The sequence below is a fragment of the Mesoplodon mirus genome (assembly GCF_964341445.2).
Source record: "Mesoplodon mirus genome assembly, chromosome: 1".
NCBI lineage: Eukaryota > Metazoa > Chordata > Mammalia > Artiodactyla > Ziphiidae > Mesoplodon > Mesoplodon mirus.
In genome coordinates this window covers 80,812,258-80,827,366 of record NC_138976.1, presented here as the reverse complement: position 1 = coordinate 80,827,366, position 15,109 = coordinate 80,812,258, and the positions used below count along the sequence as shown (strand labels likewise).

The window sequence follows — 15,109 nt, the reverse complement described above, 5'->3', positions numbered from 1 at the left end:
TGTTAAAGCTCTGTTTTTAAGCTACTCAGATTAGATTGTTGAAGCCAAAACGTAACCTTTCAAGACTGATACGTTTATTAAGTCAAGAATTGGCCACAGAAGACAGCTGCGTTACCTTTTAGCTCCAGGCTGGTGTTGATTACCACTGGGCTGAAAAGTGACTTGCTAACCATGCCCAAGTGCAGGGGAAGCACGTGATCCAGGGTTCCCAGCTACTCTTCTTGTTCCTAACACCAGCACAGTGAGAGGTGGGTGGCCTTGACCGTTACTGTCTCTCTCTACAGTAAGGGGTTTGTTGAGGTTTTATCCTGTAGAATGTGCCTGAGTAGTAAGGAGCAGAGATTACATTTAGTTAATGCACTTTTAAGGATTCTTTCTCATGTCTCTATAGAATGACCATGAGAGGAAAATAAAGATACCAAAGAAATATTTGAAGCAGATCATGACCAAGTAGTACAGAAGAACAAACACTGGTAAGGTCCAGTGAAGGTAATGTCGGAATGTAAACTGTTCCCTAGAAATGTAATTCTATATAAAATACTAAATAGACCTATAGAGATAATTCTAGCTAGTATTGGAGAGCAAACAGCTCCTTTTTAATATTAAACATCTTTCCTGCTATTATCCACACATTTCTTCTCTTCTTCCTTCTGCTGTTTGTATTCTTGGTTGGTAGAAGGGAAATGGTTCAAAACTAGTTGCAGTTATCTTCTTTAAGTAAGGTAAAATGCAATGGATAAAATGCAAGTTCTTTCTCAGCCTTCAAGAGTCTTATCTTAGCGCTAAAGAATAATGTTTTATATGATTGGCTTGCAGTTACTCCACTTTTTTTTGTTGTTTGCAGAAAACTACTGCAATCATGTATTTAATCAGGTATTTACATTTTTAAAAGTCTGAAATGGAGTTGTAGATAATTTGTAGAATTCTATATCAAGTGTCAACGTTGATATTTGGTCCCTTGGAAGAGGAAACAGAGCTTTCACAGTCCCAACTCACTTTGGAAACTTCTTCACACTCTGAGACTTAGGACTCACCATGAGAAACACGAGGGGAAAATTAGAAGGTTGGACCTCGGGGAATCGGCTGACTAGTTCTTGGTTTTCTCACCTGAGTCAGTACAAGACATTTTTCTCCTTAACTGTAATCTTAATTTAAAATATTTCTCATACAATTACAAAATTAACAGTGTACTTGACTAAAAAGCAAAGTTATTTTTCTCTTGAGTTGCTTTTCAAACTTCAGTTTTGGGGAGTGAAGACTGTATTCATTTGCTAATGTAGTTTTAACAAATAACCACAAATTTAGTGGCTTAAAAATACACAAATTTATTACCTTATTCTGCTGGTCATAGGTCCCAAACAGCTCTCACTGGGCTAAAATCGAGGTGGGTAAGCTCTAGGGGAAAATTCATTTCCTGCTTTTTCCAGCTTCTAAAGCTGCCCGTATTCCTTAGTTTGTGCTTCTTCCTCCAACTTTTTTTTTTTCTTTTGTCACCAAGTGTAAGCCTTTTATTTTAAATTTAGTATACGACAGGGATTCATTTTCTCTCCAGAAATGTGATGCTAAATATTGACCATTTAAAACCTAATAAGATGCTGAGTGGGAAAGATTAATAATTCAAATTCATTAACATTGCAAATGTCTCTGAATGTTGCAGGCTGCCATCATAGCATGTATTTTATTTGACTCCATGGTACCATTATGCTAGCTGCTGCTCTAAATTCTTCCTCCATCTTTGAAGCCAGCAAGATAGTATCTCTCTAACACTGCTTCTGTTGTCACATCTGTCACATCTCTTGTCTCTGACTCTTCTCTTCTGCCTCCTTCTTCCACTTTTAAAAACCCTTGTTAGGGGACTTCCCTGGTGGTCCCTTGGTTAAGACTTTGCCTCCCAATAAGGGGTTGTGGGTTCAATCCCTGGTCGGGGAGCTAAGATCCCACATGGCTTGTGGCCAAAAAATCAAAACATTTAAAAAAAGAGGCAATATTGTGACAAATTCAATAATGACTTTAAAAATGGTCCACACACACAAAAAAATCTTAAAGGGTCTTACCTGGTGGCATAGTGGTTAAGAATCCCCCTGTATTGGCACAGGGTTTGATCCCTGGTCTGGGAAGATCAAACCATGGGTTTGATCCCTGGTCCAGGAAGATCCCACATGCCGCGGAGCAACTACGCCCGTGCGCCACAACTACTGAGCCTGTGCTCTAGAGCCCGTGTGCCACAACTACTGAAGCCCACACTCCTACAGCCCGTGCTCAACGAGAAGCCACCGCAATGAGAAGCCTGCACACCACAAGGAAGAGTAGCCCCTGCTCATCACAACTAGAGAAAGCCCGTGCAGCAACGAAGACCCAACGCGGCCAAAAATAAAATTTAAAATTAAAAATTAAAAAAATGTTTTGAATTCAGAACACAATGATAAAGAAAAATTTATTTTAAAAAAATCTTAAAAAGCAAACCCTTGTGATGGCATTAGACCCACCCAGATAGTCCAGGAAAATCTCCTTAATTTAAGCAGCTGATCAGCAACCTTAATTTTATCTGCAACTTTAGTTCCCCTTTGCCATGTAACCTAACTTATTCACAGGTCTGGGGGATTAGGACATCCAATGGGAGGACATCTTTCAGATGCCACTATTCTGCCTACCACAGAGACAGTAGGTGAGAAGTACTTAATTTCTTAATAAGAAGTCAGTTGAAAAAACCCATATAGTGAAACTTGAATTAAAACTTTCAACCTCACCTCCAGATTATGGGGTGATTTAATAGCTCATTTTGGTCACCTACTGTCTGACCAAATACTACAGCTGAATGGATCATCTCTATGTTAATTCACTCAAGTTATATTCTAGCATGCAGACATAATTTTAATAATATTCCCTAGAAATTCACTTAAAATTTTTTGAGACTATAACTGATTTTGAAGTATCTTTTTTTTTGTCTCAAAAACAATCATATGTAAAGATAACAATGTTTGGGCTTCCCTGGTGGCGCAGTGGTTGGGAGTCCGCCTGCCAATGCAGGGGACGCGGGTTCGTGCCCCGGTCTGGGAGGATCCCACGTGCTGCGGAGCGGCTGGGCCCGTGGGCCATGGCCGTTGGGCCTGTGCGTCCGGAGCCTGTGCTCCGCAATGGGAGAGGCCACAACAGTGAGAGGCCCACATACCGCAAAAAAAAAAAAAAAAAAAAAAAAGATAACGTTTAAATAATGGAAAATCCATTGTTCTGCCCTTCTCCTTTTAGCTTCTTCCAATGTATATAGGCTCTGATGAAGAAAAATGACAAATTTATGGAAAGAAAGAACATTTCCTTCAGCAAGCAAAGAAAATGGAAAAATAGGAGAGAGAAAAGGTAGGTTGAACAAGTGTATTTTACCATTCATAGTTTGGGTCTGATGGAGTTTCAGTTCGAAGCTTTTATTGTATCCTTGCTCTGTCATGGCCCAAAGTTTCATTTGCAGTTTTTGTGAATAATAACCCGTCATTTTTTCAATCACAATTTATGAAGCAAAGTGCTAAATTCTAGGATTGTAAAGAGGAACGAGACAGGGAGAAGACATAAAGACATATAATTTCAGTGCAGTAAGGGAAGTATGTTAAGAGAGATATTTGTGGATTATTTAAAGGAGCACTAAGAAAGTGTATCTAACACATCCTGGAGAAGAAAAACAAAGACAGATTCAGGAATAGCTTCCAAGCAGGTAAATGCCTGAGCTGAGTACTAAAGTATACGGGGTAGAAGTGGAGCAGACATTCCACGCTCAAGGAAAACCATGAAAAGAAATGTGAGGAAGCCCATAGTGTAGCAGGAACTCTAAGCATCTCCTTGTCACCATGGTCAACTTCTTTCCACTCTTCAAGATACATTTCACAAACCATCCCCTCTGAGAAATCTTCCCTAACCAGGCTTACGTAATCAAACCTCATTACCATAGCTCCCTATTTACTTCTTTATTGGTATTTATTACAGTCTTTAATGATGTTAATGCATGTGTTTAGCATTTTGCTTCTTTTCTCCCTCACTAGAATGTATAATAAACTCTACCAGACACTCTCTCATCAGTGCATTTTTCTAAAGTTTTTCATTAATGAAATATCTGCAGTGATTTTAATGATAATTTCTTGTAAGTTTCTTCCTTATTCTTCCTCTTTTTTCAGCTTCCCATGAATAGCAAGAAATCAGAGTGGAGCTGGGGAAAAGTCCAGAAAAATCTGAAACTTGCACATGGCCATCCAAATGCAAGAGTGTCCCCAGGGAAGATGATTTCCTGGGATTTGGATGTAGACACAGAAAAAGAGAGTATAAACAAGCTTGGAAATGTAATCCTTTCTCACGGCTTTAGAATAAATAAAATAATTTTTAACAACATTAATTTGGTGGCCTTCAAGTAAATATCCTTCCGATATTTGAATTTGTAATGCAAGACAGTGTATAAAAAAATTGAAAACATCATGTTGTTTGATATCCAGAAGGAACACATTTGAAGGCATTTATTTCATGGATACCCAAATGTATATATGCCATTTTCTTTTAGAGATCTTTTTTTTTTTTTTTTCTCTCAAAAGACTTTTAAAAAATCACAATGTCATGTTGAGAGGTAGGTTCTGGCTTTTAGGTAAAGTGCATTATCTAGCTAAGTGACTAAATTCATACTGTACCACAGTTGAGAATCTTCAAAACTATATCTTTAAAAGCGAAGATCTATTCTTTCTGACTTTTGTAGGAAACAGCCAGATGTGTATCTTTTAATTTAGAGTTCTACCAAATCACTGGTTATCTACCAAATCACTGGTTATAACTAAGACACACACACACACACACACACACACACACACACACACACACTACATACTCATGTCTTCCTAGGCTGGAAATAAGGATTTAGTTGTCTAAGACTATAGTTTTCATTTTCCTTTCTTTCCAGCATCTGGTAGCTTAGAGTCAGACACACAGCAGTTACATAAGGCAGACTCGATGAAGGCTCAGCCATAATGTCCCTCTAGGCTCACAACCACAGCATCTAAATTATTTTTCAGGTAGAACAAAATGTTTCCTATACCTAAGTTCACATGAGAGATGTTTTCTTTTCACTTTTTTATTTAGAAAAAAATTGGTAAAATTTACATATAAGTAAGAAGCATATATCTCAAACAGACCTTCTTAGGATTAAAAGGAAAAGGAAAAAAACCCTTTTATCTTACTAAGATACTTTTGTTGAAAAACAGAACACTGCCTTAGGTCTAAGAAAGAAATAAAAATAAACACACAATTATGTTTATTCCCGGTTGCACTGGACAAAATCAGAATGGTAGAGCCAGCCAAGCCAGAGGCAGTAATCTTCTTAATCAAGATTATTCTTTAAGACTACAGAAAAACTGGGAAGACATTTCATTTGCATTCTTTTCTTTTTGCCCTCCTCAATGACTGGTGTTAAAATTGATCTTCAATTACTAATGTAATTATTCATTTTCAGTGGTGAAATATAATCATTAGTTGTCTCACAAATTGCTATTAGTTCCCTTGCTATATTTAAATTTTTAAATTCATTTCAATATAATGAATATTTATTTTATTCTTACTATCACAAACATTTCAGATTTACTTCCTTGTTTGCAATATTCCCATCTGTAAGCAACAACCTAGTTATAACCTTAACTGTTAAGAATGTTTCCTATCCTGGAACTGTACATACTTATCTCTAATACAAGAGGGAACATGAAAAGAACTTTAAAAGAGGTAGAAGTTTTATGAAAGTAATCACATTATAACTGAATAGTGTTTCCAAAAATATATATAGTATCCCGCAAACGCATCTTCAAATAAACTGAATATTTCTCTGCTTTGTTAAACTTTATAGCACCTGATAAGTCACCAGGGATTCCATAGGAAATATTTCAAGATGACTTGAAAATTAATGAGTTAGTAAGCTAGGTTCAAAGCTTAAGAAACCCATGAAAATGTTGAGGAACACTTAACTTTTGACTTTGCAAGCCTTGGAAGAGAATTAATTTTATGACAAAAATTAAACTAAAATAGTATGCAATTATAAACATGAGTTTTAATTTAACTTATTTTTATCACCTCAAACTCATACTCTCATTCCACATTTCTTTAAAGCACTGATATTTCATACCATCCTAGCAAATTAAATAAGAGGATAGTTGGCTGAGATCAGTTGAACTCAATGGTAACAAAATATCAACTGTAAATATAAAATTTGACTTAGAGGATATGTAAAAATATGACTCCCACTGGCTATAACATTAATTGCCAAAAATCTAGAACTTTTAAGAGTTTATACAACTAAAATTTATGGTGATACGCCCCTAACATTTAGACCATTATTTAAAATAATTAGTTACGTGTTCTTGATGGAAGAATGACTTTATTTCTAGAAGACAAATGGATAACTCAGTGGTAGATATGGTGTATATTTTTCTTTCATGATACTTGTGGATAGCCAAGATCCAGGGAAAGAGTATAGTGGAAAAGTATCTTAGAATTATGATTGAAAATACAAAATTTTTAAAGACATTTTTAAGATTTAAAACACTACACATGATTACATATCCATTCATTCCACATTTATTTATTAAGTTAATGTTGGCTATCCTCTAGAGACACTTCAGTTAATAAAATGTTCTTTTTATACTTACCCATTCTGTTTCTTGCCCGTTTAGAGTACAGGTAGAAACTTTCTGTGAAACATATTTACAAATAGCCTTTAAAAGTCTGGTTTAAAAAAAAACAAAAAACAAAACAAAAAAAACCAAATAGCCTTTAAAAGTCTGGTATTGAGTTTTATAAGTTATTCTTAGAGCTGTTTTTTTCCCCTCAAATAAGCACTCAGTTACTTGAAAAGAATTAACTGCAACAGCAACAAACCCCTCAATTTATACAGTTTTAAACAATTTCCCACAAATTTCTGGAACATTAAAAAAATATTTTCAAAGCACATATCTCAAAATTTAAAGTATATGTTACTTCATACAGGATTCTTTGCTTTTTATAAGTACATTTTATTGCTGCTTTTTAGCACATGATGACATAATACTGTTTGCTAATATATTCTATTTATTTGAAAGGATGTTCAGTAATGTGGTAAAAGGTAACATGGTGGTATTTTAATATAGACTTTCTCTTGTGCTGTTTACCATCATCAAGATTGTAGTTTATATCTGTAGAGCAGTTGATTAGAACATTGGGTTAATCATAGGTTTGAGGGCGGCATGGTATAAGTCCCTCACTGACCTTTTTTTTTTTTTTTTTTACTTTTTTACTCTTTAATTTTTTTAACATCACTTTTTTATTTAATTTTTTTAATACAGCAGGTTCTTACTAGTCATCAATTTTATACACATCAGTGTATGCATGTCAATCCCAATCGCCCAATTCATCACACCCCCACCCCCACCCCCCTGCTGCTTTCCCCCCTTGCTGTCCATATGTTTCTTCTTTACATCTGTGTCTCAGTTTCTAACCTGCAAACTGGTTCATCTGTACCATATTTTTGGTTCCACATATATGCGTTAATATACGATACTTGTTTTTCTCTTTCTGACTTACTTCACTCTGTATGACAGTCTCTAGATCCATCCACATCTCTACAAATGACCCAATTTCATTCCTTTTTATGGCTGAGTAATATTCCATTGTATATATGTACCACATCTTCTTTATCCATTCATCTGTCGATAGGATTTAGGTTGCCTCCATGACCTGGCTATTGTAAATAGTGCTGCAATGAACATTGGGGTGCATGTGTCTTTTTGAATTATGGTTTTCTCTCGGTATATGCTCTGTAGTGGGATTGCTGGGTCATATGGTAATTCTATTTTTAGTTTTTAAAGGAACCTCCATACTATTCTCCATAGTGGCTGTATGAATTTACATTCCCACCAACAGTGCAAGAGGGTTCCCTTTTCTCCACACCCTCTCCAGCATTTGTTGCTTGTAGATTTTCTGATGATGCCCATTCTAACTGGTGTGAGGTGATGCCTCATTGTAGTTTTGTTGCATCTCTCTAATAATTAGTGATATTGAGCAGCTTTTCATGTGCTTCTTGGCCATGTGTATGTCTTCTTTGGAGAAATGTCTATATAGGCCTTCAGCCCATTTTTGGATTGGGTTCTTTGTTTAATATTGAGCTGCATGAGCTGTTTATATATTTTGGAGATTAATCCTCTGTCCGTTGATTCGTTTGCAAATATTTTCTCCCATTTTGAGGGTTGTCTTTTCATCTTGTTTATGGTTTCCTTTGCTGTGCAAAAGCTTTTAAGTTTCATTAAGTCCCATCTGTTTATCTTCCTTTTTATTTCCATTACTCTAGGAGATGGATCAAAAAATATCTTGCTGTGATTTATGTCAAAGAGTGTTCTTCCTATGTTTTCCTCTAAGAGTTTTATAGTGTCCAGTCTTACATTTAGGTCTCTAATCCACGTTGAGTTTATTTTTGTGTATGGTGTTAGGGAGTGTTCTAATTTCATTCTTTTACATGTAGATGTCCAGTTTTCCCAGCACCACTTATCGAAGAGACTATCTTTTCTCCCTTGTATATCCTTGCCTCCTTTGTCATAGATTAGTTGACCAAAGGTGTGTGGGTTTATCTCGGGGCTTTCTATCTTGTTCCACTGATCTATGTTTCTGTTTTTGTGCCAATAACACATTGTCACAATTACTGTAGCTTTGTAGTATAGTCTGAAGTCAGGGAGTCTGATTCCTCCAGCTCTGTTTTTTTCCCTCAAGACTGCTTTGGCTATTCGGGGTCTTTTGTGTCTCCATGCAAATTTTAAGATGATTTGTTCTAGTTCCGTAAAAAATGCCATTGGTAATTTGATAGGCATTGCATTGAATCTGTAGATTGCTGGGTAGTATAGTCATTTTCACAATATTGATCCTTCCAATCCAAGAACATGGTATATGACTCCATCTGTTGGTATCATCTTTAATTTCTTTCATCAGTGTCTTATAGTTTTCTGCATACAGGTCTTTTGTCTCCTTATGTAGGTTTATTCCTAGGTATTTTCTTCTTTTTTTTTGCAATGGTAAATGGGAGTGTTTCCTTAATTCCTCTTTCAGATTTTTCATCATTAGTGTATAGGAATGCAAGAGATGTCTGTGCATTAATTTTGTATCCTGCTACTTTACCAAATTCCTTGATTAGATCTAGTAGTTTTCTGGTGGCATCTTTAGGATTCTCTATGTATAGTATCATGTCATCTGCAAACAGTGACAGTTTCACTTCTTCTTTTCCAATTTGTATTCCAATTATTTCTTTTTCTTCTCTGATTCCCGTGGCTAGGACTTCCAAAACTATGTTGAATAATAGTGGTGAGAGTGGACATCCTCGTCTTGTTCTTGATCTTAGAGAAAATGCTTTCAACTTTTCACCATTGAGAATGTTTGCTGTGGGTTTGTCGTATATGGCCTTTATTATGGTGAGGTAGGATCCCTCTGTGCCCACTTTCTGGAGAGTTTTTGTCACAAATCGGTGTTGAATTTTGTCAAAAGCTTTTTCTGCATCTATTGAGATGATGATATGGTTTTTATTCTTCAATTTGTTAATATGGTGTATCACATTGATTTGTGTATCTTGAAGAATCCTTGCATTCCTGGGATAAATCCCACTTGATCATGGTGTATAATCCTTTTAATGTGTTGTTGGATTCTGTCTGCTAGTATTTTGTTGAGGATTTTTGCATCTATATTCATCAGTGATATTGGTCTGTAATTTTCTTTTTTTGTAGTATCTTTGTGTGGTTTTGCTATCAGGGTGATGGTGGCCTCATAGAATGAGTTTGGGAGTGTTCCTTCCTCTGCAATTTTTTGGAAGAGTTTGAGAAGGTTGGGTGTTAGCTCTTCTCTAAATGTTTGATAGAACTCACCTGTGAAGCAATCTGGTCCTGGACTTTGGTTTGCTGGAAGATTTTAAATCACAGTTTCAATTTCATTACTTGTGATTGGTCTGTTCCTATTTTCTATTTCTTCCTGGTTCAGTCTTGGGAGGTTATACCTTTCTAAGAATTTGTCCCTTTCTTCCAGGTTGCCTGTTTTTTTAGCATAGAGTTGCTTTGCAGTAGTCTCTTAGGACGCTTTGTATTTCTGCAGTGTCTGTTGTAACTTCTCCTTTTTCATTTCTAATTTTATTGATTTGAGTCCTCTCCCTCTTTTTCTTGATGAGTCTGGCTAATGGTTTATCAATTTTGTTTATCTTCTCAAAGAACCAGCTTTTAGTTTTATTATTCTTTGTTATTATTTTGTTTCTATTTCATTTATTTCTGCTCTGATCTTTATGATTCCTTTCATTCTACTAACTTTGGGTTTTGTTTTTCTTTCTCTAGTTCCTTTAGGTGTAAGATTAGATGTTTTACTTTAGATTTTTCTTGTTTCTTGAGATAGGCTTGTATTGCTATAAACTTCCCTCTTAGAACTGCTTTTGCTGCATCCCATAGGTTTTGGACCATCATGTTTTCATTATAATTTGCCTCTAGGTACTTTTTGATCTCCCCTTTGATTTCTTCAGTGATCTCTTGGTTATTTAGTAACGTATTGTTTAGCTTCCATGTGTTTTTGTTTTTCATGTTTTTTCCCCTGTAATTGATTTCTAATCTCATAGAGTTGTGGTCAGAAAAGATGCTTGATATGATTTCAATTTTCTTAAATTTACTGAGGCTTGATTTGTGACCCAAGATGTGATCTATCCTGGATAATGTTCCATCTGCACTTGGGAAGAAAGTGTGATCTGCTGTCTTTGGATGGAATGTCCTATAAATATCAATTAAATCTATCTGGTCTATTATGTCATTTAAAGCTTGTGTTTCCTTATTAATTTTCTGTTTGGATGATCTGTCCATTGGTGTGAGTTGTTAAAGTCCCTATTATTGTGTTACTGTCGATTTCCTCTTTTTTAGCTGTTAGCAATTGCCTTATGTATTGAGGTGCTCCTATGTTGGGTGTATATATAATTGTTATATCTTCCTCTTGGATTGATCCCTTGATCACTATGTAGTGTCCTTCCTTGTCTCTTGTAGCATTCTTTATTTTTAAGTCTATTTTATCTGATATGAATATTGCTACTCCAGCTTTCTTTTGATTTCCATCTGCATGGAATATCTTTTTCCATCCCCTCACTTTCAGTACGTATGAGTCCCTAGGTCTGAAGTGGGTCTCTTGTAGACAGCATATAGATGGGTCTTGTTTTTGTATCCATTCAGCAAGCCTGGGTCTTTTGGTTGGAGCATTTAATCCATTCACGTTTAAGGTAATTATTGATATGTATGTTCCTATTACCACTTTCTTAATTGTTTTGGGTTTGTTTTTGTAGGTCCTTTTCTTCTCTTGTGTTTCCCACTTAGAGAAGTTCCTTTAGCATTTGTTGTAGAGCTGGTTTGGTGGTGCTGAATTCTCTTAGCTTTTGCTTGTCTGTAAAGCTTTTGATTTCTCCATCGAATCTGAATGGGATCATTGCTGGGTAATCTTGGTTGTAGGTTTTTCCCTTTCATCGGTTTAAGTATATCATGCCACTCCCTTCTGGCTTGTAGAGTTTCTGCTGAGAAATCACCTGTTCCCTTGTATGTTGTCATTTTCCCTTGCTGCTTTTAATAATTTTTCTTTTTCTTTAATTTTTGCCAACTTGATTACTATGTGTCTCCGTGTGGGTTTATCCTATATGGGACTCTGTGCTTCCTGTACTTGGGTGGCTATTTCCTTTCCCATGTTAGGGAAGTTTTCAACTATAATCTCTTCCAATATTTTCTTGGGTTCTTTCTCTCTCTCTTCTCCTTCTGGGACCCCTATAAGGTGAATGTTGTTGCATTTAATGTTGTCCCAGAAGTTTCTTAGGCTGTCTTCTTTTCACTCTTTTTTCTTTATTCTGTTCTGCAGCAGTGAATTCCACCATTCTATCTTCCAGGTCACTTATGCGTTCTTCTGCCTCAGTTATTCTGCTGTTGATTCCTTCTAGTGTATTTTTCATTTCAATTATTGTATTTTTCATCTCTTTGTTTGTTCTTTAATTCTTCTAGGTCTTTGTTAAACATTTCTTGCATATTCTCGATCTTTGCCTCCATTGTTTTTCCGAGGTCCTGGATCATCTTCACTATCATTATTCTGAATTCTTTTTCCGGAAGGTTGACTGTCTCCACTTCATTTAGTTGTTTTTCTGGGGTTTTATCTTGTTCCTTCATCTGGTACATAGCCTTCTGCCTTTTCATCTTGTCTGTCTTTTTATGAATGTGGTTTTTGTTCCACAGGCTGCAGGATTGTTCTTCTTGCTTCTGGTGTCTGCCCTCTGGTGGATGAGGTTATCCAAGAGGCTTGTACAAGTTTCCTGATGGGAGGGACTCTTAGCATCTTTTTGGAGTATAATTGCTTTACAATGGTGTGTTATTTTCTGCTTTATAACAAAGTGAATCAGTTTTACATATACATATATCCCCATATCTCTTCCTTCTTGTCACTGACCTTTAATTGAAGCACCTAATTATCTTTCAAATGCTAAAGGCCAGAAAATGTTGATGGATTGGTATCTTAAACCTTGAAAGCCTAGTGAAAACAGATGCTGGAGTTATGATGGTCACTATCAACTTTATATATAAAGTATTCATAAAGTATCCTATTATTAATATGAATGTTTTAATAAACATTTAAATGTCACAATTCTGTTTTAAATTTTATGCCTGTTTTTGTTTTGTTTCCTTTTTTTCCTGTCAATGGTTAAAGCTGGACAGCTTAATGTCAGGTTAATGATCAAGTTTGTTCTCAGAGTTAGTATTTATAACTTATTATCTAAGTACAGGAGTGGTGAGGTATAGAGCCTGAATAATTTAAATGGTCGAAGCTTAGAGAACATCCATAGACAAAATGACATTTAATGGAACATCTCAACAATAGGGCATATCTTAATATAAAACAATTGAATGATTTGTTAAAGGATAATATGTCTATATGTAATTTCAAAAATTATCCATTAAGTCATAACAGAGAAAGCAGGCCGTTTTAGTACACAATACAAACTTTTACAGCCTTGAAAAAAGAAAACAAAATTGGAGAAAAGGTTTTGAGTATTTACAAAATGTGAATAATATTTTGCTTTAAAAAGTCATGGAAATAAAAATTGTGTTACAACAATGCAGAACTATATCAAAACAAAACACAGCAGTTCCCTCAAGTTACACGGGGTGAGTTGCAAAAAAGACTTGGTGTTCCTGTAACACAGAGAGATGCAAAAACCATTGTGTTGCACTAAACACACACAGTCCCAGCTCACTTGTTTGAATTTTTGGGGAGAGAATAAAAATGCATCAGTAAAGTCACAGAATCATAGAATCTTGGAGCCATAATGAACTTCAAATGACATCTGATCCATTGACCCTCCTGATTCTTGAATCCTTCTCATAACTTCCCAGCCTACTGCCCATTGAAACTTTGTCCACGTATCTCTTATGGTGGAAGAGAATAGTTGAGTAGTGCTAAAGAGAAAGTTTAAAGTCTCTGTCAAAAAATGATCATATCTATTTTTATCAGGTCCACGTTATATACTGTGATATCCTAGCTGCATAGCAAAGAATCCACTATCTGCTCACATACACAAAAAATGATCCTTAGATGTTTGAGCACAAGAAAACAGATCACTGCATATGGGCAACGAACAGCTGGTACCATAAAGCATTTTGGAAGGATGTACCAGAGGATCTCGAAAGGTACTTTGAGGTCTTATGAATTTATGGGACATATTCTTGGACTTTATTTTTTATATCAACCATTAGTTAATAAAATCACTGCATTCAATGTGGAGTCATAGCTTTTAACCAATCCTATCTTATTGGAGATTTGGATAAAGAATACAATCTCATGAAACACCTGAAAGCAAAGCAAGAAGAAAAACAGTTTGAGACCTCAGTTATAGTCCTCTGCCTTTTAATATGCATTGCCAAATTTCCTACAAAATATCTGTTTTGATTCTATGTGAATATTAACTTTCTCAATGTTGTGATTTTTTTTTAATCTGTCAATTTAAACTCATGCCTAGTAAAAGAATCACCCTATCTTAATATGTCTAAAGACATGAAAGCATTGTATTATTTCCTAAGGAATAATGGGACCCCCAATTTTTTAAGCCATTTTACTTAACACAATATGTTACTGTTATTCAGGCTGCATTAATTCCAGTATCAAAATGTATTGTTATAATTCTCAATGTCTTTATGACTTTCTAAACTGTATAGTTGATCAATTTATGACAAATCTTTTCAGAAATCTTATGATGAACAAAACTCATTTGAATCCTCAAGACCTAAAGAAAGTAACACTGGATTGCTCTGAAATGGCAAATTCCTCAAATTATTTATTACAAATAGCTTGCCATTGCAGACAGGTGAGATTAATATTTAGTGACATTCGTGCACTTTCAAAACCCATACTGTTATATCTGTTTACACACTGGCCCATATGGGCTATTATAGAAAATAATTTTTTCCTAAATTTGCAAATTATTTAAAGAATAAAATTTCCTTTAAGTAAAGTTTTATCCGTTCACAAATATGTGCTGAATGTTTTACTATGACCAGATGCTATTTTCATTAATCAGCCTTATTGTGGTATAATTTCACTGAAATGAACTCTTCACTAAAATGAACTCAATAAGTGTATACTCAATGAGTTTTAACAAATGTATATACCTGTGTAACCAATACCATGATCAGGTATAAATATTTCATCACTCTAAAATGTTCCTTATCCCCACTTCCTCAAATCGGCAGCCTCTGACCTTTCTACCATACATCAGTCTTACCTATTCTAGAATTTTATATAAGTGGAATTGTTCAGTAGGTACTATTTTATATCTGGCTTTTTCATTTTTACTCAGCATAATGTTTTTGAGAATCACCCATATTTTTGTATTTCAGTAGTGCATTCCTTACTGTTGCTGAGTACTCCTACTGTATGGATAGGCCAGAATTTGTTTCCCTATTTACCTGTTGTTAGACTGTTTTGCCTGTTTCCAGTTTTAGGCTATTATGAACAAAGTGTTATGAATATTTATGAATATATCTTTATATGGACATACATTTTTATTTCTCTTGGGTAAATACATACAAGTAGAATC

General features: G+C 35.3%; 1 long non-coding RNA gene across 1 annotated transcript; it reads left to right on the top strand.

Moving 5' to 3' along the window:
• The first annotated feature begins 448 nt into the window (after window positions 1–448).
• Window positions 449–4,299, top strand: LOC309803870. Its single transcript, XR_014294010.1, has 3 exons — window positions 449–473; window positions 3,247–3,354; window positions 4,161–4,299. It is a non-coding gene; the product is annotated as an uncharacterized lncRNA (long non-coding RNA).
• The last annotated feature ends 10,810 nt before the right edge of the window (window positions 4,300–15,109 follow it).